The sequence below is a fragment of the Pseudorca crassidens genome, chromosome 10, assembly GCF_039906515.1.
Source record: "Pseudorca crassidens isolate mPseCra1 chromosome 10, mPseCra1.hap1, whole genome shotgun sequence".
NCBI classification, from domain to species: domain Eukaryota; kingdom Metazoa; phylum Chordata; class Mammalia; order Artiodactyla; family Delphinidae; genus Pseudorca; species Pseudorca crassidens.
Genome location: NC_090305.1, coordinates 4,593,481 through 4,620,823, shown reverse-complemented (window position 1 = coordinate 4,620,823; position 27,343 = coordinate 4,593,481). Strand labels below are relative to the sequence as shown.

Here is a 27,343-nt window from a genome sequence, read left to right as displayed (position 1 = left end):
GGTGAGACAGGTGTTTTAATTGTCCCCATTTTACAGAAACTGAGATGGAGTGAGGTTAAACCACACATCTAGGTCAGCACCAGCACTGAACCTGGGCAGCCCAACCTGGGGTCTTGGCTGTGACCAACTCTGCAATATTGCCCCCTCCTGGAAGTTCTTACCAATCAGTTGTAAACTGGTACTCAGGCCCCTTTATGCCAAAGGTATAAACAAAGGAAGATGCAGATAGTCTTTTTTTTTTAAAACCTTCAAAGTAAGCAGAAAAAGTAGAAGCAGAAACAAGAGGGGGAAAAGAAAAAGATTTAGATGAAGCAGTAATTGTTCAATAGCTCAAGTTTAGAAGGGTACTAGATAGTCCGTGAAATTTTGTATTTCTTTAAATCTTGCTCTAAATGGCTTGCAATTTCTCTCCTTTCTATGCTAACATTTCTAATTTTTTTTTAACATCTTTATTGGAGTACAGTTGCCTCACAATGGTGTGTTAGTTTCTGCTGTATAACAAAGTGAATCAGCTATATGCATACATGTATCCCCATATCCCCTCCCTCTTGCGTCTCCCTCCCACCCTCCCTATCCCACCCCTCTAGGTGGTCACAAAGCACCAAACTGATCTCCCTGTGCTATGCGGCTGCTTCCCACTAGCTATTTTACATTTGGTAGTGTATATATGTCCATATCACTCTCTCACTTTGTCCCAGCTTACCCTTCCCCCTCCCCGTGTCCTCAAGTCCATCCTCTACGTCTGCGTCCCTATTCCTGTCCTGCCCCTAGGTTCTTCAGAACCATTTTTTTTTTAAATTCCGTATATATGCATTAGCGTACGGTATTTGTTTTTCTCTTTCTGACTGACTTCACTCTGTATGACAGACTCTAGGTCCAGCCACCTCACTACAAATAACTCAATTTCATTTCTTTTTATGGCTGAGTAATATTCCATTGTGTATATGTGCCACATCTTCTTTATCCATTCATCTGTCGATGGACACTTAGGTTGCTTCCATGTCCTGGCTATTGTAAATAGAGCTGCAGTGAACATTGTGGTACATGACTCTTTTTGAATTATGGTTTTCTCAGGGTATATGCCCAGTAGTGGGATTGCTGGGTCGTATGGTAGCTCTATTTGTAGTTTTTTAAGGAACCTCCATACTGTTCTCCATAGTGGCTGTATCAATTTGTATTCCCACCAACAGTGTAGGAGCATTCCCTTTTCTCCACACCCTCTCCAGCATTTATTAACATTTATAATTCTTGTAGTGGTTACATGGTGGGCACATTTGCTCTCTTTCTTGTGTCAGAATATCTCGCTGGGCTGACCTGCATACCCTCATGCGTCCACGCTTCTCCTAGTGGAGAAGGATGCAACTAACTGACAGCCACTGACCGCCGGCCAGCCTCGCTGCCTTGGCCCCTCTTCGCACTGGTCTCTTCCTGTTTTTACTATAACTTTAATGGGCAGATCTCCATTAGATGCTCTTGTGTTTGGTGGTCCAAGGTACTAGTGTGACTGCTCTTCAGATGGCCATCCCCTGTTGCGTTCAGAGGCAAAGAGGAACGGAAATGACCTTCTTTCTGGCAAGAGTGTTTCAAGGTGAGCTGGAAGGAGATCCATTTGTCCCATTGCGCTTGGTGTCTTGGACGAGGAACTTCACCAGGATGAAGGGGCACATTTATTTAAGCAGTTCTGTTTCAGCAGCCAGGATAGGACATCCATGTCCCATTGCTCATTAGTTTTACACGTGATATATAACGAGATGACTCAGGTTGGTTTTTCGTTTAATGATGAAAAGGAAGAGCAAAGATGAAGGTGGTTGAAGGGACAGGAATACAATTTTCCATCCCTCACATAAGGGAAGTTTTTCTAGACCTAAACTTTTTTAAAGGGAGAAGAATGCCATTTTATTTTATTATCAGAAATAGTATTATGAGTTGTGCCTGTTAGAAAAAATTACACAGTTATAAAATGTATCAGAATCATCGGGCTGACGTTTTTCCTCTGAATTTTTAAAGTCAGAATTTGCTTTCGGCCCCCACAGTGCTCCACTGTTGATGCAGGTAGTGAGATTGTGTAATTGGCAGTAACGTTCTTACGTGATGAGTTTCTTGCCAGCTCTCTTCTGAATAGTTACAATGCTTGGTTTAGTTGGGTTTTCTGAGCCATCGTAAAGTTAATCTCTGGCAAATGTGCAGTAACTTCTGAGGGAGGGAAATGTAGAGCTTGTGTGAAGTTAATTTGTTGGTAGTGGGTAGTATACGAGACATGACCCAAGAGATGGTAGGGACCCAGGAGGCTAGATGGCCAGGCGGGGCGAAAGTACCGACAAGAGACACTATATTCCTTCTTGAAAAAAAGCGTCTGAAGAATTTGTCTATTCATCATTTACCTAGCATCTGCCGTCACAAGGATTCCAAATCCCCAACCCATTACGTGCTGGGACACCCTGTCGCTGTTTGCTTGATAATATAATTCCTTTCTCTCCCTCGTCTTAAAAAATCATGCATATGTTAAAATAAAGCTAAAGTGCATTTAAAATACGTATTTTAAAACTATAAGGTTTAAACAACTTTTCCCCTTGAAATAATTACAGTCCTCTCCAGGGAGCCGGGAGACCATACCTTGTCTAGAGAAGTGTACGTTTAGACTCTCATAATTACTTGGTGAATCAGCACGGGCTGATTTCCCAGGAGTTGGTTCCCACCATGGGGAATAATTTTCTGTTCCTGGGGGAGTCCCTTGGGAGACACCTTCTCTGATTCCTCAAGTCAGAGAAGTGCTCTGTGCTACCTCCCTGGCAGCCCTTTTTTATTTCCAACTGCATCTCCAGCTCTACCATCGATGACCGAATGTCTGTATGACTTACCTCTCCTATTAGATGTCAGACTCTTTGCCAAAGGGTCTATGCTTGCACCTTGTGTTTACTGAAGTCAACTTTAATTCCTGTTTTGGGGGGTTAGGGTCCTTGCTTGTCATAACCAGAGTCAGAATGCCCCAGAATCAGAACAAAGTTTTCAATACTGGATGTCTTAAAAAATATGTGTTGGGAGATACCCTTCAGTGATTTAAATATCTGAGTAGATGTGGAATATTCTTGATGCAAGCATTCACCAGAACTCTTCATAGAGAAAAACGTAATTTCTGAAAGTCTGAAAGAGTCATTTACCTAAGACAATGCAGTTTTTCAACAGGTCGGCAAAGGGACCACTTGTTTCTTTCAAAGAAACCCGTTTTTGGACAGTGCAGCAAGTACTGTTTGGACAGAAGTAAAGATTTGGAACTGAGAGTTCTGGGTAAATGGCTCTTGAGTGTGTCTTGTAAACCAGCCCTGGATGAAGAGGCCCGGGATGCCCTGAGCTGGCACTACCTCTTCCTGGTCAAATGGAAATCCACGGCCCAAACACCTGGTCTGGGGCACAGCTGCGTACTTCCTCTTGATTTAATAGCTCTCTCTCGGCTAAGGTTGGGGATGAAGTTCGAAAACATTGCAGATGCCTCGATGCACTGAAATGTGTTCACTTCTTACCGCGTGACAGCACTTTGCTCAGGGCCCTCTGTGCCAGCATTTCCTTAAAGGGCTTATGACTCTGGAAACAGCTGAGTGTAAATTGGGAAGGTCTTGGCAAAGCTTTTGGAACTATCTGCTACTTTTCCAGCTTCCTAGTGCCTGTTTACCTTGTTCTCTGTTTCTTCCCTCAACACTCCTTTCTCTCCTTCCCAGTCGCCCTTTAGACATTCCAAAATTGATGGGCTGTTTGTGAAATACGTGTTATCGGCAAGGATCATCAGTAGATGCTAAACCATCCGATGGAAGTTTGTCGGGGACAGGACACGGGCCAACATATCGCTCCAGGGTTACCGACTAGCTGTGCGGAGGCAAGGAACCTTCCCGACGGAGAGACCTGAGGGTCACCGCTTTACTCGAGGGATCGGATTTGGTGGAACACTTGTAGCGAGGCAGTCTCCTGACAGGATGCGCCATGAACCACACAGCATCACCTGTGGAGCGTTCTTGCCAGAAACGTTTAACCTGAATCGAATCCAGTCTCTAGACCTAGCCTTCCGTTGACGGGAAATACAGGGCAGAGACTAGAGACAAGGTAGACGACAGTAGGACAAAACGATCAGCCAAACCAGAATATGGGAAATTTTACAGAACTGTCCAGGACTCTTGAAAAAATCAGTATCATGAATAAAAAAAGGGGGTGGTTGCTGTTCTAGACTAGAGGATTTGAAAGAGTCTAGAGAGACATAACGATCAAATGTGGTGTGCTTACCTTATCAGATCCTGGTTCAAAGTGACAACAAAAGCAAAGAAGAATTTGATGATGAAGAACAGAAAAAAACACTAAGAGCCATTTGGGGGAATCTGAATGTGGACTGGGTATTAGATGAGAGTAGGGAATTAGTGTTAGTTTTCCTAGCCGAGATGTTTACCTTGGGGCTTTTTAGAACGTCTGTATTCCTGGGCGATGCTCGTTGAAGCATTTAGGGACGCAAGGTCACGGTGCCTGAACCCTCCATCCAATTTGTTCCAGGGGAGCCTGTGATGTAGCAGAATACTGATAGTCCTTGAGTCCAGGTGGCTTGTTGAGTGTTCACTGAGCCATCCTTCTAACTTGTATAGTTGTTTAAATTTTTTTAAAGGGGAAGTAAAAGTGAAACGGTGGGCTCCTTGGTGAGTCTGGGGGAGGAGATTTTTTTTTTTTTTTAACCTGTGTCAATGAAAGGCAGCTTTGAAAAAAGAATTGGGTTAATTACTCTTAGAACCTGGAGTGGGGGAGGGGGGAAGGGGCTTCCCTTATTGGCTGCTTTCTGCTTCCTCAGTTAATGGTCCTTTTTCTGTCTGTTGTTTAGGGCAGTTTCCATTCTGTTTTCTTCCCTCAGAGCGGCCTTCCTGAACTAGCCATGGGGCATCCGACTAGCCTCCTCCTTGCTTCTCTTATCTTCCCAGCTGGGTGAACTCCGTACCTCCTAGCTTTTACCTTCACATGCTCCCAAGATCCTTTCCGTTTCTGGCGTAGTCCAAACCATTTTCTTCACCCGACTTGTGGGAGCCACAGTCCTTCACCCACCATTCTCCTTCTTCCCTGTCACCCCTTCCTCCTCACTCTGAAAGTGCTTTCAGAGGCATTTGAGTTTTTATGAAACCTACCTGGGGGGATTTTCAAGAGGCACTGAGAGCGTCATCGACAGTTGTGGGTGTGTACGTTTGGTGATGATGGTGACAGTGGTTGAGGGGATCCATTTACCACCCATGTGCTTCTTTATATCAAAGGGTCTTCGTATTCAAAGTAAATGTTTGTTGAGGGAAGGACTTTCTGGTTTCAGTGTTCAGTGCTGACTGCTCCATCCTGTAATTAGGGTCCGTGAACCATCTTGTCCTTGTCTACAGGCCTGGATGCCCAAGACTGTCCTAGCAGGACCGTGATTTGAGCTTAGGACCAAATATGTGTGGACCCCGGGGTCCAGGTAATCTAGCTGACCCAGGAGCCCGCTGTAGGTCTTTCAGGATTGCAGAAGTATCGTTCGGTTCCAAGAATGAAGTAACAAACACAAAACTGGCCACTCCAGGGTATCGGAGACAGAACCCTGCCAACCTGATTGCCCACCCACCCCAGGCAAGCTGACCTTCAGGCAGCTGGGCAAAGCCTGAGGAATCCTGTGAAACAGGCCAAGGGGACCAGTCATCTGTGCAGAGAGAGCAGGCAGAGCAAGGGGAAAGCCCACCAGTCCAACGCGTTATGTCATGAGACTTGGGTGTCTGGCTCTTTTTCTTTTTCATTCTTTGTTGTGAGAGTGTGTAATCACCTCATGTGAGTGACTCAGCTCTTCTGCCCTTGTTCGGCCTTTGCAATGCTCACCCTGTGCACCTTGTAACTGTTTCTGGGCTTTAGAAATACGTGACTGGAAATTCAGGGTTAAGATAGCAGAGCAAACCCGCACGTTTATAATCCTTTCCCCACATTTACTAAATGAAAATAAACCATTGACCCACTAGACGGACATGAAAGCTCTTCATTAGTGAAAGTTCTAGTGCACGGAAGTCAGATTTTACTCTAAACGTCTCACACAAAACTCCTTTTATTGCACGTGGGCGTTGGGCAATGCCCTGCATTGGAGGAGGAAGCTCCCTCCTGAGTCCTGCCAGAGCCCTGGGGTGGAGGTCTGGAGACCCCGTGCAGACCTGGGAACCGAGAGGACTTTGAGGAAGAGGGATATTGAGTTTAAGGAACAAAATGAACTGACCCTGTTTGGATTCTGACTCGACCGTGGCTTTCCTTGGCTGGTATTCTATGCCCAGAGAAGAAAACAGGAGGTCCTGTACCTTCCCCAAATGGTCTCTTCTTCTCTGAGTCCCATTCGCGAAAAGTAAACTTAAAAAAAATCTCTTACATAGAGACACGTATAGGACACCCTCCCCTACCGCTTTTACCTTCCAGTGTTTTTGTGTGTCTATTAAAATATACACAACATAAAATTTACTATTTTAACCATCTTTTAAGTTATAGTGCAGTGGCATTAAGTACTTTCACATTATTGTAGAACCATCACTACCATCCATCTCTAGAACTTTTTTGATCGTCTCAAAGTGAAACTCTGTCCCCATCAAACCTTAACTCCCCATCCCCTAGCCCCCAGCCCCTGGCAGCCACCCTTCTACTTTCTGTCTCTGTGAACCTGACCAGTCTAGGGACCTCATAGAAGTGGACTTGTAAAGTGTTGGTCCTTTTATGTTAGAATTCCCTTCCTTTTAAAGGCAGGATAATATTCCACTGCATGTGTATAGCACATATGTTTATCCACTCATCCATCAATGGACACTTGGGTTACTTCCACCATCAGGCTATTGTGAATAATGCTGCTATGAATAAATAACTTATTTTTAAGGCTTGAATGGATGTGAGAAATGAATGCATGTTAAGAGAATAAGTCAGGAAGAAAAGGGTGGCCTGGCCATCCCGATTCAGGTTGGAGCTGTTCAGATGGACACCAAGAAATCCAGTAAGGATAAGCTCCTATTCAGCTGTGAGTGTGAGAAAACACACCCAAGTGAGGGACTGTTTCGAAGCCAGGAAAGCCTGGAATTCCAGCTGCATTTTCTTGAGTTACTCGAGGCTCAGACTTTTAACACATGATGACACAGTATGAATGAGTTGACAGTAAGCATCTGAAGGGTTCACTCTAGCTGTGCGCTCCCATCCTGTTGCATCGTCATGCATCTCAGATGGTTCACGTCAGGGTTTCACCTGTGCCAGGTGATATCAAGAGAACGTTCCACTGCACAGTAGAGAGGGCCCTGTTGACCCAAGCAGCGGTGTCACAGATGAATGTCGCTGGCAGGAGAGGACACCCAGCAGCTGTGAGTGCTCAGGGCACTGGGAACCCCTACCTCCACATGGACTGACCGACCACGGGTGGGCTGGCCTTTCACCTCTCTCTCAGGAGCCGCAGGGCCTCTCATCTCTGCTCTTCCTGACACATCTGCTCTCATGTTTCTTACAGCCTGCTCCCCTTGTGTAGCCTCGTGAACGTGGCTCAGTAATGCCGCCGACCTTGACTTTCCAGCATTGCTTATTTCTGTCAGCCACCGGCTTCATCCTCATCTGTCAGTTGTGTCTGCATCTCTCAGTTCACAATTTTGAGGGAGGCTCTGATTGGCAAGCTTTTGAACGCGTTGCCCAGTGCAAGGCATCCAGTACCCTGGGTGGTGGGTGGAGAGTGAAGTAGGGAAGTGGGAGGCTGGCGGCGGGAATCCTATGGTTTACGGGGCTGCCCTTTTAAGAGATTGCAGTGGGCAGCCCATAAGACAATCGAGAGCGCTGGTTGGAAGCAGGTCGGGTGAAAGAACAAACTGGTCGAAATGAAGAGGGAAACATCCTTTCCCACAGCTCGTGACCCCGGACGCGTTTAGCCTCCATTCTTCTTTGTGCAATACGTGGTCTTCTAGACATGCCTCGTTCACGGGAGAGGCTGTAAGACCTCTGCAGAAATGAAGCATTGTGATTTTGCTCTTCTTTAATGGAAAGTCCTCGGTTGTATTAATTAAGTACCCAGTTAATTAACTCATCAGCCTCCAGATGTTTATTGAGTGCTGTCTACGTGCCAAGCACTCTGCTTTGTCTCTCCCATCAATGGACAGAGGGTGTTAGAGCCTGGACCACGTGTGGCTGAGAGATAAGACAAGCGTCCCAACACCTGGTGAGAATTTTCCAATCTCCCAGGCACTGTCTAGGAGCTTTTCATATATCAGCTCATTCAATTCCCCAGGTGTTAGGTATTATAATTTCCCTGTTGTAGGGATTAAGCCAAGGCTCAGAAAGGTAAGTAGCTTGCCCAAGTCACATAGCTAGTAAATGTAGTGACCAGGAATTACACCTGAGATGGTCTTTTGCAAAGCTTGTGCGTTTAACGCTATATTTTTAAATTGAAGTATACTTGACTTACAAAGTTGTGTTAGTTTCAGGTGTACAGCAAAGTGATTCAGTTATACATATATATATATTTTCAGATTCTTTTCCATTATACATTATTAGTAGATATTGAATATAGTTCCCTGTACTATGCAGTAGGTCCTTGTTGTTTATTTATTTTATATACAGTAGCGTGTATCTGTTAATACCAAACTCCTCATGTGGGATAACTACTTCTAATTGCCTCATACAGAAGCATAAACTCTTCCTTCTCTTAATTCCTATCCCAGTAAGGACCTTAAGCCCTTGGCAAAGCCATGAATACGTAGGCATGCAGGGGATACTTAATGGAAATATGTATTCTGTAGGCAGATGTCTAACTTCCTGCCAGAAATATAATCCAGATGCATCAATTTTAAAGTAAATTAAAAAAAATTACTGTGCCATTCTGATGATTAAGACATCCTTGAAATATTGAATTTTTTAAACAGTTAGCAGCTAGAGAGAAACTAAACATGGAAATGAGTCTGAAAAAATACAAACAATATTCTATCTTGAGAAAAAACGAGAGTTTACAGTGGTTAAAAAAATCAAATCACTATTTTAAACATTCTTTTAAAATTCTTCCAATGGCTTGTAGATGGACATTATGTTAAATTCATTTTGGTCCTGTAATTAAATATACTGTCATTATCAACTCCTTTATTCTGGAAGGAAATGACGTTCTCCATGATTTTCTCATGGAGAAATTTCTACTTCTAGAAATCTCTAGAATAAATCTCTAGTTCTAGGTTCCATCCAATTATTTAAATCTGTTTCCATATTTTTTCTCACATACGAAGAGACACAAAATTTAGAAAATAATTTAAGTAGTTTTTTTTTAAAAACATCGAACGGTAAATTAAAATATTCCAAAGAATTCGATCAATTCAATTAATTTTGCTTAATCCAAAATAGCTATAAAGTAACCATCTTGAAATTTCAGCATAGGACTGGAATGGCTTCAGAACCCTAAGAGATCTAAGGTCGCAGAGCAGGTGCTCAGAAGTTCCGTGGGGCTGCAGTTCTACTAAGCACCTGGGTCAGCAGGAAGATGAGAAGGGACCACAGTACAACAAGGGGGGGTAATTATTTCTCTCCCCTTCACGACACACGGGACTTTTTAATGCTAGAATTAGCACGTGCTTTGAAAAGAAAAGTTGGAAAATACAAGTTGAAAGAAGAAGAAATCCATGTCAGCTAACAGGAGACTAAAGGAGGCTCAGAGGGTCCCTCACGCGTGCCCCCAGCGGCCCCACTGCCTCAAGCCAAGAGCAGTGCCCCGAAGAGGTTTCCCTGTGTGTCACTTCAGTCAACAGCACGCTTTGCTCTAACACGAGGGTCATTGCCCGTTGGCCAAATCTGGCTCACCCCTGCTTTTGAATGGCTGATGAAGCAAAAATGCTTTTTCCATTTTTAAATGGTTGGAAAAGCCAAAGGAAGAAGAATATTTCATAAACATAAAACCTAGGTCAAATTCGAAGTCCGTGTCCATAATAAGGTGTTCCCGGAACACAGCCACCCTTGTCCTTGTATGTATCGTCTCTGGCTGCTTTCACTCTGCAGCGGCAGAGCTGAGCGCCCTCCGCTGATGATCTGGTTCTGTGGTGCATCAAGAAAGTGGAAACACAGAAAGGAACCCCTTCCACTCTCCCCTCCAAGTCTCCTGTTCTATGGGCATCTCTGCTGGCTCTTCCTGCCTTCTGTCCGCTCCTAGGGATGCAGTTTCCTTGCTCCCATCAAAGGTCAAACCCTGCCTTCTCCAGAAGCCACCCCGTCCTGTTTTTCAGTAACCTCTCTCTGTTATCTTTCTCTTTCCTCCACCATCTCTTTTATCTCTTTTGACTAGGTCATTCTTATCAGCACACAAACAAGCTCTAAAATCGTTCCCTAAAACAGCCTGCCCCTGATTCTCCTCTGCCTCTTTGCTCTACGCCCCTCCCCAGGGAACCTCAAGTGTGTCAGGGGTCCCACTGTGACCACCACCTCCCTTTCCGTCCTTCCTGTTCTCACCCCTCCCCTGAACCTGAGCTTGTAAGGGCCACCATGTCGCCAGAGCAGAGGTGACATCTCTTTACTAATTCTCAAACGTTCAGCAGCATTAGCTATAGTCGAGAATCCCTTCTTCCTTCCAACAAGATTCTAACCTTGGTTCCGGAACACGATGCCCGCCTAGACTTCCTCCTCACTCACTGTCCGCCTCTCTCCTTGCTCCTCCTCCTGAGTCCAGTATCCAGCTCTCAGTCCTGGGCTGTCTTTCCTCTCCATGTGCTCTTTGTACGTCACCCCATCCAGGCCCGTTGCTTTCTACGCCATCACGTTCAAGTAACTCCCAAATGCCTATCTTCCCCGTGACGCCCCCTGAGCAACTTGACTGTGTCATTGATGTCTTCTTGGGGATATCAAATAGGCATTTCAACTGTAAAATGACAGAAACACAACTCTCGATTTTCCAGCACAAGCCTGTTCCGCCCACTTTCTCAGCTCAGGCAGTGGTCCCGAAGTTGTTGAGGCCAAAAATCTCGGAATCGTGTGAGATTCTTCTCTTTTGACTCAGTATCTCTGTCCGCACCCTCCCTCACCCTGAATCAGGTTCAGTTCAGTTGATGCCGCTCCCCCTTCAGTGTATTTCCTGAGTCCATCCATCCCTCCCATCTCCACGGTTGCCACTCCAGCCCATGCCTGCCTCTCACACCTGGGCCCCTGCAGGAACTTCCACCTGGTTGGAACAGGTGGAACAGGTTCGCTGGTGGGAACCCTTGTCCTTTCAGCATGACCGGGCTCCTGCCAACTCTCCAAACTCACCTTATCCCTCCCTCTCCCTTGCTCCGACCTGCTGTGCATTCCTGGGCTGTGACCCTGCCAAGCAGGGTCACTCTTGGGACTTAACACTGGGGCTCCTCATTGTTTGGGTTTCCTCTGAGGTCTCCGCCTTCACGACCCACGTGAGAGCAGACCTTCTGGTCCCTCTACCCCACAACTCTCTGTACATTTTCTTAGGACATCACTCTTTGCATATATCTTGTTTATTGGTTTCTTTACCTGGATTTTGTCTATCTTTCTTCTCCAAAATATAAGCTCCAAATGTAAGCTCCGTGAAATGTCAGCTCTGTGAAAACAGGAATTCATGTATTCCCAGACCCTAGAATTATCCTTGGGTAGTTCTGTAGATAGTGGTTGATTATAGTTCCGAGACTATCATGTATCCTTTGCCTTTTTCTGTGCAAATTTCCCCCTCATATTTGTTATCATACAATAGTTCTGCATACTATTTTCACTCAACATCAATAGGTAGATTTTTTTTAACACGTTATTTAACCGTATTCGTAAGCATCCCTTTAACGACTGTATAATACTATATTCTGTGGTTGTTTACTTTGGCTTATTTCACTGTCATTTGACATTTAAGTAATTTAAGTAATTCCTGATTTTTCACAGTTATAAGCAGCACGTTCATTCGTGTGTGTGTGTGTGTGTGTGTGTGTTGCCCTGTTTCCTCTGTGCCTCCACGAGTGCATAGATGGAGGCCTGTGATCACTGCAGCATCTTTCAGAGGGCTGTGCACCTGGTCTGGCTTGATGGGGAGAATAAGCCAGTGTCTAGAGTGCAATTAGCATTTGAATTAGTGACATGAGGATAAACAGGTGATTATCCCATTTAACAGCTGTTGAACAGCGTTAAAGAGACACTGTCTGACAGCTTCAGCTTCAAATATTGGGCTAAATAACAAGTCGTTCAGAAAAAAAAGTAAAAAACTATTGAGTTTTAAAAAATATACATGAAAATAGGCTTTCAAAAGTTAGGACCTTTCAATGTGCTTTAAACAAAACTAAATCCATCAACTCCTAAATCAAGTGGCTTGTTTAAAAAGTGAACAGCCCAAACAACAAAAATAAAAATGTAACTTTAGTTTATATCACTATTACTATCACTAAATTTAATCATACCCTATATATCCCATTTACATTGTAATTCTAAGATGGTTCTCCTAAATGCAAAATGAGAAAAGAACTGAGGTAATTTTCTGGAATATATATGCAAACCCATAATTCTTCTTTCACTTTTCCAGATATTTCAATATAAGAAATACATATTCAAAATTATTAAAATATTTGTGAATGTTTTTTAAAAAAGTAAATAGCACAAATAATCACATTTCATACTTCCTGCCTTTTGTCTGAGGAGCTCAGAATGATTTGCAGATGGTCTCACGATACCCCTTCAGTTAGACAAGGACCACTTAGTACTGACCCAGGATCTGCATTTTGCCCGTGGGGAAGCTCAGTCATAGGCTGTCCACAGACGTTCGTGGGGCCACATTTCAGAAGAAGAGACAGAATTGGAACTCACTTGAAGCATCAGCTGTTTTAGTCTTGGTGAAAATCGTATTGAGATTCTTTAGGGTCCATAACAGGTGAGGATACTTCTATTGTCCGTGATGTTTATCTTGACAGTTTCCCTCTCATTACTCATTTTGGATTTGCGCTGTGGGAACCTTGCTGTCTGACGTGGCAGGGACCTCACGGAAGGTATCATTGCGACTCTTTGCTTTGTTTTCATGTCCGTTTATGCTTCTTGACTTATTTGCCTTAAGTTTTAGGTTCGTAGGATTTAGGGTCAAAACAGAGGCAAAACTTCCACAGGTACAGAATTACAACTAGTGGTCTAGGTTTTCCACAAGTTCTACAGAAGTCAGCACAACTTTCATCGGGCCAGCCTTCCCTTGGTGACAAAGCGGCAAAATCTTAGCAGAGGGCATGCTGGGCAGAGGGTGACTTTCATAAAGTCAATGGCATTTTCTCCCTGTGGACACGGGTACCCAGGCACCAAAACCACAGAGGACCAAACGGACAGAGACAGCATACCGGCTCCCTGGGCATCTTCCCACTCAAATTTTCGCAGCATAACACTTGGAAACCAATGTCATTTATTCCTGAAAAAAGGTGCATTAAAAATATTTTTCCTGGGCTTCCGTGGTGGCGCAGTGGTTGAGAGTCCACCTGCCGATGCAGGGGACGCGGGTGCGTGCCCCGGTCTGGGAAGATCCCACATGCCGCGGAGCGGCTGGGCCCGTGAGCCATGGCCGCTGAGCCTGTGCGTCCGGAGCCTGTGCTCTGCGACGGGAGAGGCCACAACAGTGAGAGGCCCGTGTACTGCAAAAAAAAAAAATATATATATATATATATGTATATATATGTATATTTTTCTTGTCACAGAAATAAAAATCATTATTCTTTAGAAAGCTGACTTTTACTCTTCATGAAAAAGTCCAAGTGATATCCCATAAAGCCCAGCGCCGGATTCTTCAGCCGTCCAGCCCCTTCTGCAGGTGTTCGGATCTGAGGAAGCATCAGGGGCCTCACCTTCCTCTTGGTGAGCTGACTTGCTTGCACACATGTAAATCATCCCCTTTCATTTTTTCACGATCAGCAAGATAGTCCAAGGGTCAGATCCTCCTCAACTGATCTGGCACGTGATTTGTTGTAGAGAGAGAACTCTGTTGTGCTTTTTTTTTGGAGGTGGCAATAGAGAAGAGGTGGGTTAGAATAGGTTGGGTTAAGCTTGACTTACTCTGTGGATGTCCCAAAGATTGAGTGGGATAGGCTTATAAAAATCCATTCGTTGTTTATCTGAAAATCAAACTTAATTGGGCATCCTGCACTTTTTTTTTTTTTTTTTTTTTTTTTGCGGTACGCGGGCCTCTCACTGTTGTGGCCTCTCCCGTTGCGGAGCACAGGCTCCGGACGCGCAGGCTCAGCGGCCATGGCTCACGGGCCCAGCCGCTCCGCGGCATGTGGGATCTTCCCGGACCGGGGCACAAACCCGTGTCCCCTGCATCGGCAGGTGGACTCCCAACCACTGCGCCACCAGGGAAGCCCCATCCTGTACTTTTAAATTTGCTAAATCAGGTTAGCTAGTCAGGTTAGAGCTGGAAAGTCTTCACTGGACGGCATCCTGGCACCCTGGGAGATTCCCAGAATACTCCCTGTAGGCGGAGGGGCTCCATTTTGTTCGGCTTGGACCTCCAGATGGGCACACAGTTCCAGGGGCTGCTGCCTCCCTCCCCATGAGAAAGATGGAATAATAACAGTTTGTGAAGATCTTTCTGATCCTCAGTGAATACATTATATTAATGAAGTTATCACTTTAAATGAACCCTGGCACCTGCCCTTGTTCTCTTAACTAAGGCCGTGAGGACAAGGCAGAGGGGTGAACGGAGGGGGAGAGAAAAATCGGGAAGATGCAACGATAAGACCTCTACGCTCCTATCAGCAGTTCTAGAACAGCTCTTTCAGCAAAGAAGGAACATGGCATCCATCGCTGAGTGAAGTTTTAGGCTCTAAATGATGCTTCTACTCATAGGAAATTTTTCAGTGTGTTTCCTCCTTGGGTGTCTGGGTCTTTTGTTTTCAGCTGTGCTCTGCACAGGAGCTGGAAAGCTAACTCCCCAAAAGTGAACTTCCTCTCCTTCTATAAACTGACCCCTGGTGGTTGCTATAGCAACTGCTAAGAGAGCCTAATGAGCAGTGTAAACAAGGCTGATTCCCAGCGCTGGGGCAGGGCAGCCCAGGAGAGGGATGGGGAGGGATTTGATGTGCCTGAAAAGTGGCTCTTGGGGAGAGCTGGAAATGCTGCAAAAGCTCCGGCCCTTGCTCCCTCCTCCCCTCCCCTCCTCCCCTCTGCCCTCACCTCCTGCCTTCCCAGCGGGCCAGGAGAGGAGACAGGCTGTAGGCGGGCAGCGTGCAGGGGCCTGCCTTGGACGCCGAGGGGCTGAACACCATGTGACCGGAAGATGGAATCTGAACATTCACCCAGAGCCCTAGGCAAGAAATGTGCCAATCTGACCCCGAAAAACAAACCACCTGTGTCGCTGCCACACCTGCTTCAGGCCTGAGCTGCCATGGGTGCTGGGCAAAGGGGTTTTATGCCCTCAGCCGCGCTTTGGTGTAATGACTCAGGCGGAACCTGAGACAGAAGCCTTAAAGTTTCTGCGCTGCCTGCGTTGATGCTTTTTCCTTTTTGGAAGGAAGGATGGTGAAGGTATGTGGTACCTAAGAGCACTATGATTATGAAGCTAAACACACACATACACACAACACACACATACACACATGTACGCACACGCACATGTACACATACATGCACACACATACATGCGCACATATACACACAAACATTATACACACATACATAACATACACATATACATATACACACATATATACACACATACACACACACACTTTTTTTTCCCTCCAGGAACTTGGCTACTACTGGCAGGAAACTTTCTGCACATAATAGCAGAGGTTACAGTATTAATTTCAGTTTTCCTTGGTTAACTCTCTCCCACCCTCATCCAGTTTACTCTAAAGGTTTTGTACATTAAATACGAACTGTATGATGCATATTACACCACAGGTTCCCTACAGGCCTCCTGAAAAGATAATCCACATTGGTGGGTTGGGTGGGAAATCCCATGTTTTTATGCCTTTTACACAGCCAGTGTAGGTGTTCATTCCTGTCTGTGAAAATCAGTATTTCTCAGCCCCCCTGAGAGGAAGTCTAGTATAATGAACTGCATTTACTTTTATACTAATCATTCTATGTTATCCTCACACATATATTATTTCATTAGATCCTACAACAACCCCCAAAATTGTATAGGGAAAACTGTACCTCTAATCCGTTCTTCAGTTGAGGAAACTGACATAAGAGAGATTAGATGACTGTATCACAGGGATATTAGGGTTTAAAACTTTGGATCTAAAAGAAATTATAAAAGATCTGAGTTGCCATTATTACCAAGATACCAAACTTCCCAGTATTTACACGACTCTAGGTAGTAAAGAAAATTTATATTAGCTACATTTTATATAAGCTACAATATAAAGCCTTATATTTATACAGCATTTTCCTCCCATATGTTCGAATATCTTCTATTTAGTATTATTCTTTACATTATCTTTTCACAGTAGGTGGTCAGGTTCTATTGTTTTAATCTGATTCTTAATTCCTGCCAGCTCTCCATTTTGTTATCTAGCATCAAAAGACTGCTTTCATTTTCCTTTAAAACCATATTAACAACTATGATCCAAGACAGACATGCTGGAAGCTTATTCCCCTTAGTTAGAAAGAACAAATAAGAGACCTCACCACAGTTCTTGCTTTTTCCACAAAATTTCTTCTTCTTCTTTTTTTTTTTCTTCCCTTGAAATTAAGTCACAGGCCATGGCATTTGTGGGCTCAACCCCTTCCTGGTCGGTGGGCCATGGCTTTGTGAGATTTTTAGTAAGATAAAGGGAAGGAAATCTGGACTAGCAATGCTATTTCCTCCGGGAAAATAGGGACATTTATGAAAAGTAGCAGTATTTTGGAACCCATTGTTTTCTTATTAATGTTCAATGGTGGGAAGAGAGGGCTGTCTTCTTCTAGATACAATTTATGACACCCAGGGATGGGTTGGTAGCAGCCTCTGTGAGTAGGATGGCTTGTGCACTCAAGCAATGCATTCATTTCAGTGCTACAAACTTGCAGTCTCCACCCCTAAGACCAAGGGGCTAGATTCTGATGGCATCCAGTCTGTCCCTTAGGACAGGATTAGTCTCTGTCATCAGAAGTTACTGCTTATTGAAGAGACTGTCCTTTCTCCACTGTACATTCCTGCTTCCTTTATCAAAGATAAGGTGACCATATGTGCGTGGGTTTATCTCTGGGCTTTCTATCCTGTTCCATTGATCTATCTTTCTCTTTTTGTGCCAGTACCATACTGTCTTGATTACTGTAGCTTTGTAGTATAGTCTGAAGTCAGGGAGCCTGATTCCTCCAGTTCCGTTTTTCGTTCTCAAGATTGCTTTGGCTATTCGGGGTGGGAGGGAGGGAGATGCAAGAGGGAAGAGATATGGGAACATATGTATATGTATAGCTGATTCACTTTGTTATAAAGCAGAAACTAACACACCATTGTAAAGCAATTATACTCCAATAAAGATGTAAAAATAAATAAATAAAAGGATCATAAAGCAAAAAAAAAAAAAAAAAAGAAGTTGCCGGAAGTGTTGAGGTTTCCATGGAGACCAACTTTTCAATCCCCAGCCCTAGGCATCCTTCCCTCAGATGGTGCAGGATTTTACCAATCAAATTTTCAGACACAGATGACTTCTCCCCTCAGTTTGGGACATCAGCAAGCTCTGGAACCAAGACCCACCCCCCACCCCCCCATCACAGAGCCTGCCCACTCTACAGAGGGGAGAGGGCCCCTGGATCTTTGAATCTTCCAGGTTGTATGTAGGGACCTCCTCCTTATAGGGGGAATGACTCCTGACATCTTTGAAATGAAAGCTCTAGTTTAAGTTCTTTGAGCAGAGAGAGAAAGAGAGCATAAAATGTCATTGCTGGAAGGAAACTTAGAAATCATTCATTGGAACTAGATTTCCCACATTTTAAATATCAGGGTTCCTTTCATTGTCAAAAAATTCCTGTGTGATAGTGGTTTTGCCTTTATTCCTTCTAGACTAGAACTATCCAGTAGAAATAAAATGTGAGCCACATGTGTAACTGTAAATTTATAGTAGCCACATTAAAAAAGTAAAACTACATGGATGATTCTCCATAGAAGATATAGAAATGGCCAAAAAGCACATGAAAAGATGCTCAACATCAGTAATCACTAGGGCAATGCAAATCAAAACCACAGTGAGGTACCACCTCCCAACTCTTAGGATGACAGCGATTAAAAACAAAGAAAATAACAAGTGTCAGTGAGGATGTGGAGAAATTGGAACCCTTATGCGTTGCTGGTGGGGATGTAAAATGGTGCAGCTGCTGTGGAAAAGAGTGTGGTGGTTTTTGAAAAATTAAAAATAGTTACCATATGGCCCAGCAATTCCACTTCTGGGAATTGAAAGCAGGGTCTTGAAGACTATTTGCACATCCACGTTCATAGCAGTGTTATTCACAGTTATCAAGAGGTAGAAGCAATCCAAGTGTCCAACGACAGATGAATGGACAAACAAAAGCTGGTAGCTACGTCCAAGGGAGAATGATTTGGGCTTAAAAATGAAGAAAATTCTGAAAAATGGTACAACGTGGATGAACTTTATGGACACTGTGCTGAGTGAAACAAGCCAGACACAAAGGATAAAGCTTGGATGCGTTCACTTATCTGAAGTCCCGAGAATAGTCAAATTCGTAGAGACAGAAAGTAGAATGGGGGTTACCAGGGCCTGGGGGACGGAGGATGGGAGATACTGTTTAGTGGGTAGAGAGTTTCGGTTTGGGTTGATAAAAAAGTGCTGGAGATGGATGTTGGTGATGGTTTCACAACAATGTGAAAGTACTTAACACTACTGAACTGTACACTTAAACATGGTTAAGATGGTACATTTTATGTTGTGTGTGTTTTACCACAATAAATAAAAGAACAGGCAAGAATAATTTTAATAACGTATCACATTTAACCCAATAGAATCAGAATATTATCAGTTCAACATGTAATCAATACTAAAAAACTATTAATGAGACAGTTTACATTCCTTTTTCATACTAAACCTTCAAACTCTGTTGTGTATCTTACTATTTCAGCCTATCACAATGGCCACGTGTTCAGGGCTCGAGAGCCACATGTGGCTAGTGGCTACCATATTAGATATATTGCTTTAGACAATATTTGGTGGGAATGTGGCTTCAAGGACCCCTTGCAATTGCTCCTGGGCCCCCAGGGCCCCTTAAGCCCTAGGCTGGGACCTTGATGACTGTCACACACTGGGAGTCTTTACCCTCCACAGGGTAAGAGAAACAGAGGTCTTAAGCAGGCATTGGTGACAGTCAGGTGTCCAGCCTGAACAGAGCTGGCCCCTGAGCAGTCGCCCTCAGGTATGGTTTAGGAATTAAGGTAAGGTTCTTAAGGAAGGTTTACTGATGTCTAAGCAAACAAATGAAGTCCTTAAGAATTGGCAATACAGAAGACAAGAAATTGATTTGGCAGTGATAGGGCTTGAAGGGAAAAGTCTCAGGCAATGTGGCATCCTCATCACTGCTAAAAAATAAAAGCCTTACCGTAATCCTTCTTGGATAGCTTATTAATGAGTCCGTTTCCTACTTTCCTTCCCTCCCTCCCTCCCTTCCTTCTTTCCATCTTCCCTCCCTCCCTCTTTAAGTGTACTTCTCCTGGGCCCCTCTGTAACGTCACGGTCCCTCTTGAGGTCTTATAAGAGCGGTCCCCCTCCAGTCCCCCAGCCCCTTCTCTCTGCTCTGGGGGCTGGGTGAGCAGGGACCTGGTGGCCAGTCCTCCAGGCCCAGGGAAGCAGAGGCTGCAGCCGTTCGCCCCGCAGTCTCCTGTCGCTGTGGGAAGCTGGCAGGTTTCTGGAAGAGTGCTTACTGGGAATGCTAGGCCTCCTCCCTGACCTTCAGGCGCTCTGCTGCGGGTGTGGAGGGTCCGCGCCACCCTGCGAATTCCTGGGCTTCCAGAAAAGGTTCTCACCTGCCAGGGACTCCATCTGGCCAGCCGCCCAGAGGAGACAACATGAAGTGCTGCCCGTGGGGGGTTAGGGGTTGCGGAGGCTCCTGTTACGTGTGGCTGTCAGCTCAGGATGGCAAAGCGCTGGATTTGATGAAAAAGCACCTTTCCTCAAACACAACCCCGCTCACCAGCCAGACAAACGCTGGATGAGCAACACGTATGCAACACAGATGACCTTAGCAGGGGATGGGCAGGCCTGTGTCCGGCCCCGGAGCGTGTGTGTGCGCATGCTTGTCAAGAACAGGGTGTGAGCCAGAGGGAGAGGCGGTGCAGTTTCAGGTCCTACCACTGTTTTATGATCTCAGAGTCAATTTCCTCCTCCGGAAAGTCAAGGGAACAGCTGTCACCGTCAGGCACGGCCCTGTGGCCTCGGAGTGGTGCTGGTGAGCCTGAGGCAGGGCTGGTACTTCTCAGGCCTGAGACGGAGCAGTTGCTAGGAGGGGAGGGGGGCGTGGCTGCCTGCCCCTGGGCCTGCCCCTCCTCTACCGCGGCTTCTGCCCGACCTCCTGGGAATCGCAGGCGGCGTCCAAGAGGCCGTGGGCTCCAGCTCTCAGCCGTGCAGAAGGAGGAGTGCTGACTGGTGTCATTTTTATTTTCAGAAGCATAGGTTTGCTGGGCAGCAAGGGCTCCACTGACAACCCTGGGGTGTTTTGACACCAAAGCTAGGGCTAATCAGTGACCTGGTGCATCAGGAAAGTGGCCTGAGAAACACGGGGCTCTGCTCCGTGCAGAGCAAGGCCCTCGCTCTGGGGACCTGGTTTTGGGTGACGTCCGGGTGCTCGGCTGAGATGTGGAATCAGTGACATCGCTGCCAGCCCTCCCCCTTCCTTGGATCCCCGTGGATCCCAGGGAAACAAACAGCCCCCCCCCGCCCCGCCCCCCTTCTCAACACCCAGGCTGCCTGTGATTGTTTAAGGCAGACCATCCAAGGCAAACAAGGATAACGGCCTTGACGCTGCTTTGATTCCCCTTTGGGATTAATGTCACATGAATAAACAGTCCACAAAGCCTATATTCATAGAAACGCTTAGGATGTGGAATTGGAGCCAAAGGGTGCCTGTGGACAGCCAGGGACAGGGGACGTGGAGGGATGGGTGGGGCTCAAGAGGAGAGGGAAGGCGAGGGGGAAGCGGGCTCGCGGGTGGGGCCGCTGGCTCCAGGATTCGCGAAGGGGCGAGTCGGCGGCCACGGTCAGCGGGACGTGAGAGCTAGCCGGGGACTCCTGCCACGACAGCTGAGCCTGAAGGAGATCCCGAGCCGCTCAGCACAGGGCGTAGGAAACCCCACAGCCCCGTTCACCGAGCCGCATCCTCTGGGGCCAGCCCAGCTCGCCTGCTGCTGAGGCTGCATTAATTTCCTCTAGCGCTGGTGGCCCATAAGCCCCTCCAGGGAGCTGCCCTGTGGTCAGTTGAGTGATCACCTTCTTATTTTTTTTCTTTTTTAAAGGAACAGATCTGAAGCAAATACGGTAAAATATTAAAGTAATTGGCGGGTACCTTGTTTCTGTACTTTTCTACATCTTTTAATTATTTCATAATTCAGTAAAGTGTATTTAAACAGAAGGCACTGGATACGCTTTATTTCATCCGGTGGAAGCCGTTTGGGGATGTCGTGGACGCTCCCTCGGCGCCTCCTTTGTTCAGATTCCAGGCGGGGCCAGGAGGGCTGCAGTCACTGACTGCCGTGCTGGGGGCGGGGGCGGGCGCACCTCGGGGCAGGGCAGCCGCACACCGTCCGGGGTTGGCGCAGCAGGAAATCCTGGCCCCCCATCCTCACGGCTCCGCTGGTCCCAAGGTGTGCGGGGGAGGGAGGGCCCACGCGGCCTCGGTTTCCCGCCGCTGTCTCTCGGCTGGAAACATCCAGGATGAGTCATCCATCCTCCTCGGGAAGTCAGTAGTAATCGCCCCGTTTCACAGCGAGGGGGGGACAGCAGCACCGCAGGGTGTGACCTGCCTGAAGCCGGAGGGAAGATAAATAACCGGGAGGAAAAACCAGAGCTGAAAAGCTCCAGCTGAGATTTAAGGCCTTCAGCTGGCTGGTGAGCTGTGAGCAATTCCGGGAAGGGCTGGATTCTCGCAGACACGGGCCTGTGTGACCGCAGGGGCCTCAGTGCAGCCGGGACCGGTCAGTGGTTTCTCAGGGCCACGGGGTCTATCTCTGACCACTTCACACACCCTGGCCGGTTTCCCGCGGGCCAGCTCCGAGGAAAGCAGCCCATAGTTCAGACATTCAGAGAAGGTGGCTGGACGCTCAGGAACTGGTAGGACTGGTTTCCAAGGCTGGAACCACCAGGAGATGCCAGGAGGACAGTTAGGTCAGGAGAAGCATTCCGGGTGGACGGAAGGCTACCAATCTATAGGCGTCTAGGGAAGCTTCTGGAATCTCTGACTCTTTCTGGCTGTCTGTCTCCCCTGGACATTTTACATCCTGGAGTTGCTCCTGTTATGTGGTGACCTTTCCACTGACCCGTCTGGGAATTGTGTTGGAAATAAAATCCAAGCGCTCAGGATCCCCTCCGAGAATTCCCATGGATCTGATGTTACTCTAAACCACTTGCTATAGTCTTGGAAAAAGTTAAGACCCTCAAATATTTTTCAAGCTGGTGAGTGTGGCTTGGATTTTTAAAAAAAGTGTTCCTTTTATAGAGTACTTTTATTTTTGTGGTTATTTATTTTTTAAGTCAAGACTTGAAGTATGGTTACTACTGCCTCGTACACAGAGTGTTTCCTTTGAGTACGGCTGTTTCAGATCCTGGGAGACCAAGGTCATCATTTAGGTGTAAGGACTTTGAACAGTTGGGTCCTGTGTTCCGTCAGGGCACTTGAGGAGCTGATTCTATTTGCTGCTCCAGAATAACAGCCCTCCCACATTTTTGAGGAGAGACAAGGATTCATTTGCCCGAACTATTTATCAGTGGTTTTGAAAGACAGGGAGATGTTTATTTTATGAGAACATTTGTCCCACCTTAATTTGCAAGGGATAAAAAAACCATAGCCGCCATGAAATATGATAGAAAAGTATTTGCTTCTTGTGAAACACGTGAATGTTTGTGACAGAATCTCTTCCACATAGAAACGCCTTAGAAATAACTCTCCCGACCGTCCCATCTCTCCTGTTGTCTCCGCGTCATGTTTTTTTCATTTGGTGGGAGGCACACTCCAAGTCTCCGTCCCACTCAGCGGGACCTCGCTGCCTAGTTTCCTCCTTCCTCACCCAGAGGAAAGTCCCCGCGGCCCATTTTCTGGGCATTGCTTTTCCACTCTTTCATAATCTATTATTTTGACCTTGAGAGGAGAGAGGAGGCTTGGCAGGGCGCACTCCACGTGGAGCCAGCATTGCTGGCGTCCGTGCCCTGGTGACGCATGTGTGCCCGTGGCTGCCACAGCCCTGTGTCCCCGAGTGTGCGTTGGTGCCTGCCGTCCCGCATCCTGGCCCCCCAGTCAGGGGCTGCGGGACACTGGGGGCCGGAAGGACTGTCCTGTCAGGCTCCATGCGGAGTGCAGTGTTCCTGGAGGCCTGGGTCAGCAAAGAACATTCTTGGGGGAGAAGGGATGTGTGTGTGTGTGTGTGTGTGTGTGTGTGTGTGTTACAGAAAGAGAGAGACGGACACACAGACAGAGAGAGGTAAGAGAGAGATAAAAGAGACTCTGCTTTAAAAGTAGATTTCAACTAATTTTTTCTAGGACGGTACCTGATAGTTTTGATTCTTTTAAAGATCAGTTATAAAAACTGCACACTCATAGTGGTTGAGAATCCGCCTGTCAATGCAGGGGACATGTGTTCGATCCCTGGTCCGGGAAGATCCCACAGGCTGTGGAGCAATTAAGCCACGACTACTGAGCCTGCGCTCTAGAGCCCACGAGCCACAACTACTGAGCCTGCGAGCCACAACTACTGAAGCCCGCGTGCCCAGAGCCCATGCTCCGCAACAAGAGAAGCCACCGCAATGAGAAGCCCGCGCACCGCAATGAAGAGCAGCCCCCGCTCGCCGCAACTAGAGAAAGCCTGCGCGCAGCAACAAAGACCCAATGCAGCCAGAAACAATAAATAAATAAAATAACAAAATAATTATATAGAAAAAACCCCCAAAACAACAAAAACCTGCACACTCTATGCAAGACAGTTTATTCTTAAATGAAGACATCGATGCAGTGAGAGGAATACTGGGAAACTGCGGGGCTGGGGCGGGGGAGGAAGCAGAGCAGTGAGGGTGAGTGGGGGTCTCCGGGTCCCACACTTTGGTCCCTGCTCCCCGCCCACCCCCCGGGCTCGCCCTTCTCTCCCTCCCGGCCCGGCTCCCGCTGGCAGACAGAGGCTCCCGCCCTGGCTCACTCCATCAGATGAAATGAAGGGCAATCTGGTTTGCTGCTAAATGGACTCACTGTAGGCATTTAGGGGTAAGCTGACATGAGGGGCCTATCAGACACTGGGAATTTCAGTGTTTTTCATCATATTTCTGGGAAGTTCTTCCAGAATCCAAGTGGTTATGTCAGGATACTGATTTGCAGGATTTAAAATCACTTTTAATCAGTATACTTGTCATCTGGAAATAGCCAGTGCATGCACTGCCATTATGTATGTATTACTATATAAACATATAAAGTTTGTATATAGTACATAGTATATGGTATATACACAGCATATGGTATATAGAGTACATAGTGTGTATATATATATTATATGTTATATATGGTATACAGCTGACCCTTGAACAACATGGGTTTGAATGGCGTGTGTCCACTTATACATAGATTTTTTTCAATAGTAAATATGACAATATTATATGATCTGAGGTTATTTGAATCCTCAGAGGCAGAACCATGGAATTGGAGGGATTGCATATGCAGAGGGCCGCATATAAGTTATACAAGGATTTTCATCAGCGCAGAGGGTTGGTGTCCCTAACCCTGTGTTGTTCAAGGGTCAACTGTATGTATGTATGTATATTACAGTATATGATCTATATATAGTTTATGGTATATATATAGTTCATGGTATATATGTAGTATATGCTATATAGTATATTGTGTGTGTATATATATATATATACACGTATATTTATATATATACACACACACACACATGTATCTTCAGGTAAACAAGGATATCTAATAAAAATGCACAGGGTGTTTTCCTTTTTATTTCCTAAATTACCTAATCTTTAATTCCCATCTGTAATCAGTCATTCACAGCTGAAGAGGGCTGAGGCATTGTTGCTGAGCATTCTACTTCCTTCCTTGAAGGGAATTTTCCATCTGCATCCCAAGAATTTTACGCTCTTAAACGCTTGTAGTGAAGCTTCTGCTGCACCACGGTTCAAATCTTAGACCCTGTACTCAAAGGCAGATGCATCTATTTCACTGCCCAAGCCACCCAGTCATTTAATCCCTCATTAAGTAAATTAAATCATTATTCAACAAACGTTTGTTGATTGTCTGCTCTCCGAACAGCTAATATAGCTAATGCCTGGCTCAGCTACATCCAGGAGCTCATAGTGAAGTTTCCCCATGAGGATGGGTATGATTTGAGAGAAAAGACGCTCCTGGAACAATGGAGCAATACAGACTCGCTGATTGGGACGCCTGATGGACTTACTGTCTTGTCTTTAGAGACTGCTAAGCTGGTGCCACCACACCGTTCCCTTCTTTTTGCCGTGCCCTCCTGTCTCCATGGTTACCAGGATTCCCAGTGTTATGAGAGTGCATCCCAAACAGGGAGCCCTTATCCAGTCTATCCTGGGAATTCACTCTTGGTGTCCATTTCCCCCTTGTCTGTTTCAGCCAAGTATCTGGGTCCAGGTACCGTATTTCACTGCTTCTGTGACACACATTGTTTCTTATTTTCACACGTCTGATATGGGAATACATTTAAAATTGGTGGCGAGTCACCATTGGCTAAGGTTTCTTTCTTTCTTAGTGGCACACCAACTAATGACACTAATGACTGTATTTTAGACTTGCTGGAATATTGCATGTGGGCCCTTGAGCGATCCTGAACCCGTGACAGTGGTCTTAACAGCTCCCTTCCTAGCAACCGAGAGGACCCAGGCATCCTATAAAAAAGGCTCCTCTCCTATTACTTCTGGAATCTTCCAGGTGCTCTTTTACTTGACACCAAACCCACCTGACTCTGTCTTGGCAGCTGTGGCTTCAGTTCTTTTGTCCCCCAGCATCCCCCATGGTGTCCGTGTCCTGCCTGGGTTTCCCTTCCACTCCATGGGGCTGTCTGTACAGCTGAATCCTGCCTTTGCTTCCAGGCTCCATCATCTGCTGTGTCCTGGCTGTGTGCTCTGCAGTCTGGGGACCCTTACGCCCATGGGTACCCAGTGGAGCAGGGACCAGGCCGGCCTGCTAGCCGGGGAGAGGAGTTCTGAAGGAGAACTCAGACTCTGCTCTTGAATTTTGTATCCTCAGCACTTTGCACAGTTACTTGCACATAATAAGGGCTCACGAAATGCTCATGCAATAAATCCATGATCCAACAGATTCATCATTTTCATCTATGTGACATATAGGCGCAGAACATCTATTTTTGCGTATTTTTTCCTTTTTCCCATGACAAGGAGGAGTTAGAGCACAGAGCCGCTCCTTAGCAGGGCTGAGGCATCTGGTCTTGAGCGGTTTGCTGACCTTTTCATTTAGATGAGATGGTTTTGTCTTTTTCTCCCCTCTGGCTGGGACGGGAGGTGGTTAGCTTTGCTGGCGCCGGGCGAGGTGGGGCATCCACATCTGACCGCTCTTTCTGCACAGCCTCATACCTGGCTTAGCCTTGAAATTTCCAGTTCCCCTGGGGCAGGTCCAAGTTTGTGGCTGAGGCTCAAGCTGGGGCCAGGTAAGTCTCCACAGGCCTTTGCCTTCCGGCTCAGGCTAGATGAGGCTGTTTGCATCTACCAAATGCATGGGATTCAGTCCTGGTGCTTTATCTGGGTCCGGTTCGCCTCTGGCTTTGATCTAACTCTCCTGTAAAGCGTGGCTTTTAGCCTGGTTAATTCCCTCGCTAAGGGCTTCTCTCCATCTGTTAGGATAATGGAGCTTCCCTGTGAATTGAGCACTTTCTTACTACCTGCAGGGCAAAGAACCTTAGGAGGCAAGGTCCCTGCCCTCTGGAAACTTCCCTCCCACTCAGCAACGTGCTGAGAAGCAGGACTCGCCATGCAAAGCACTTTTCATATCATGGACTGGTTTGTTCACGGTGACTGTGGGTGATTTTTTCATGACTTCACTCTAATCTGGATTTTGATGTACTGTTTCAGATTTCTTCCAGAAAACAGCTCTGATCTTTATTTTCTTAGGGGCGGTGGTGGGAGCCCGTGCCTAAGATGGGCGCAAGGGGAGGCGTGTGGCAGTGGTATGCCATGTGGATTCCTAGGAGAGATTTTTA

General features: G+C 46.2%; 1 long non-coding RNA gene across 2 annotated transcripts in view; it reads left to right on the top strand.

Moving 5' to 3' along the window:
- LOC137231527 (uncharacterized) overlaps positions 1–27,343 on the top strand; it is a 92,315-nt gene that overhangs the window by 6,000 nt on the left and 58,972 nt on the right. Inside the window, exons 3-4 of one of the 2 annotated variants that reach the window (XR_010946642.1) lie at positions 1,493–1,588; positions 3,714–4,656. The exons of the other annotated variant lie outside the window; for it this stretch is intronic. This is a non-coding gene — a long non-coding RNA (uncharacterized lncRNA). Of the gene's footprint in view, positions 1–1,492; positions 1,589–3,713; positions 4,657–27,343 lie in introns of those variants that run through there. 2 annotated transcript variants of the gene reach the window in all.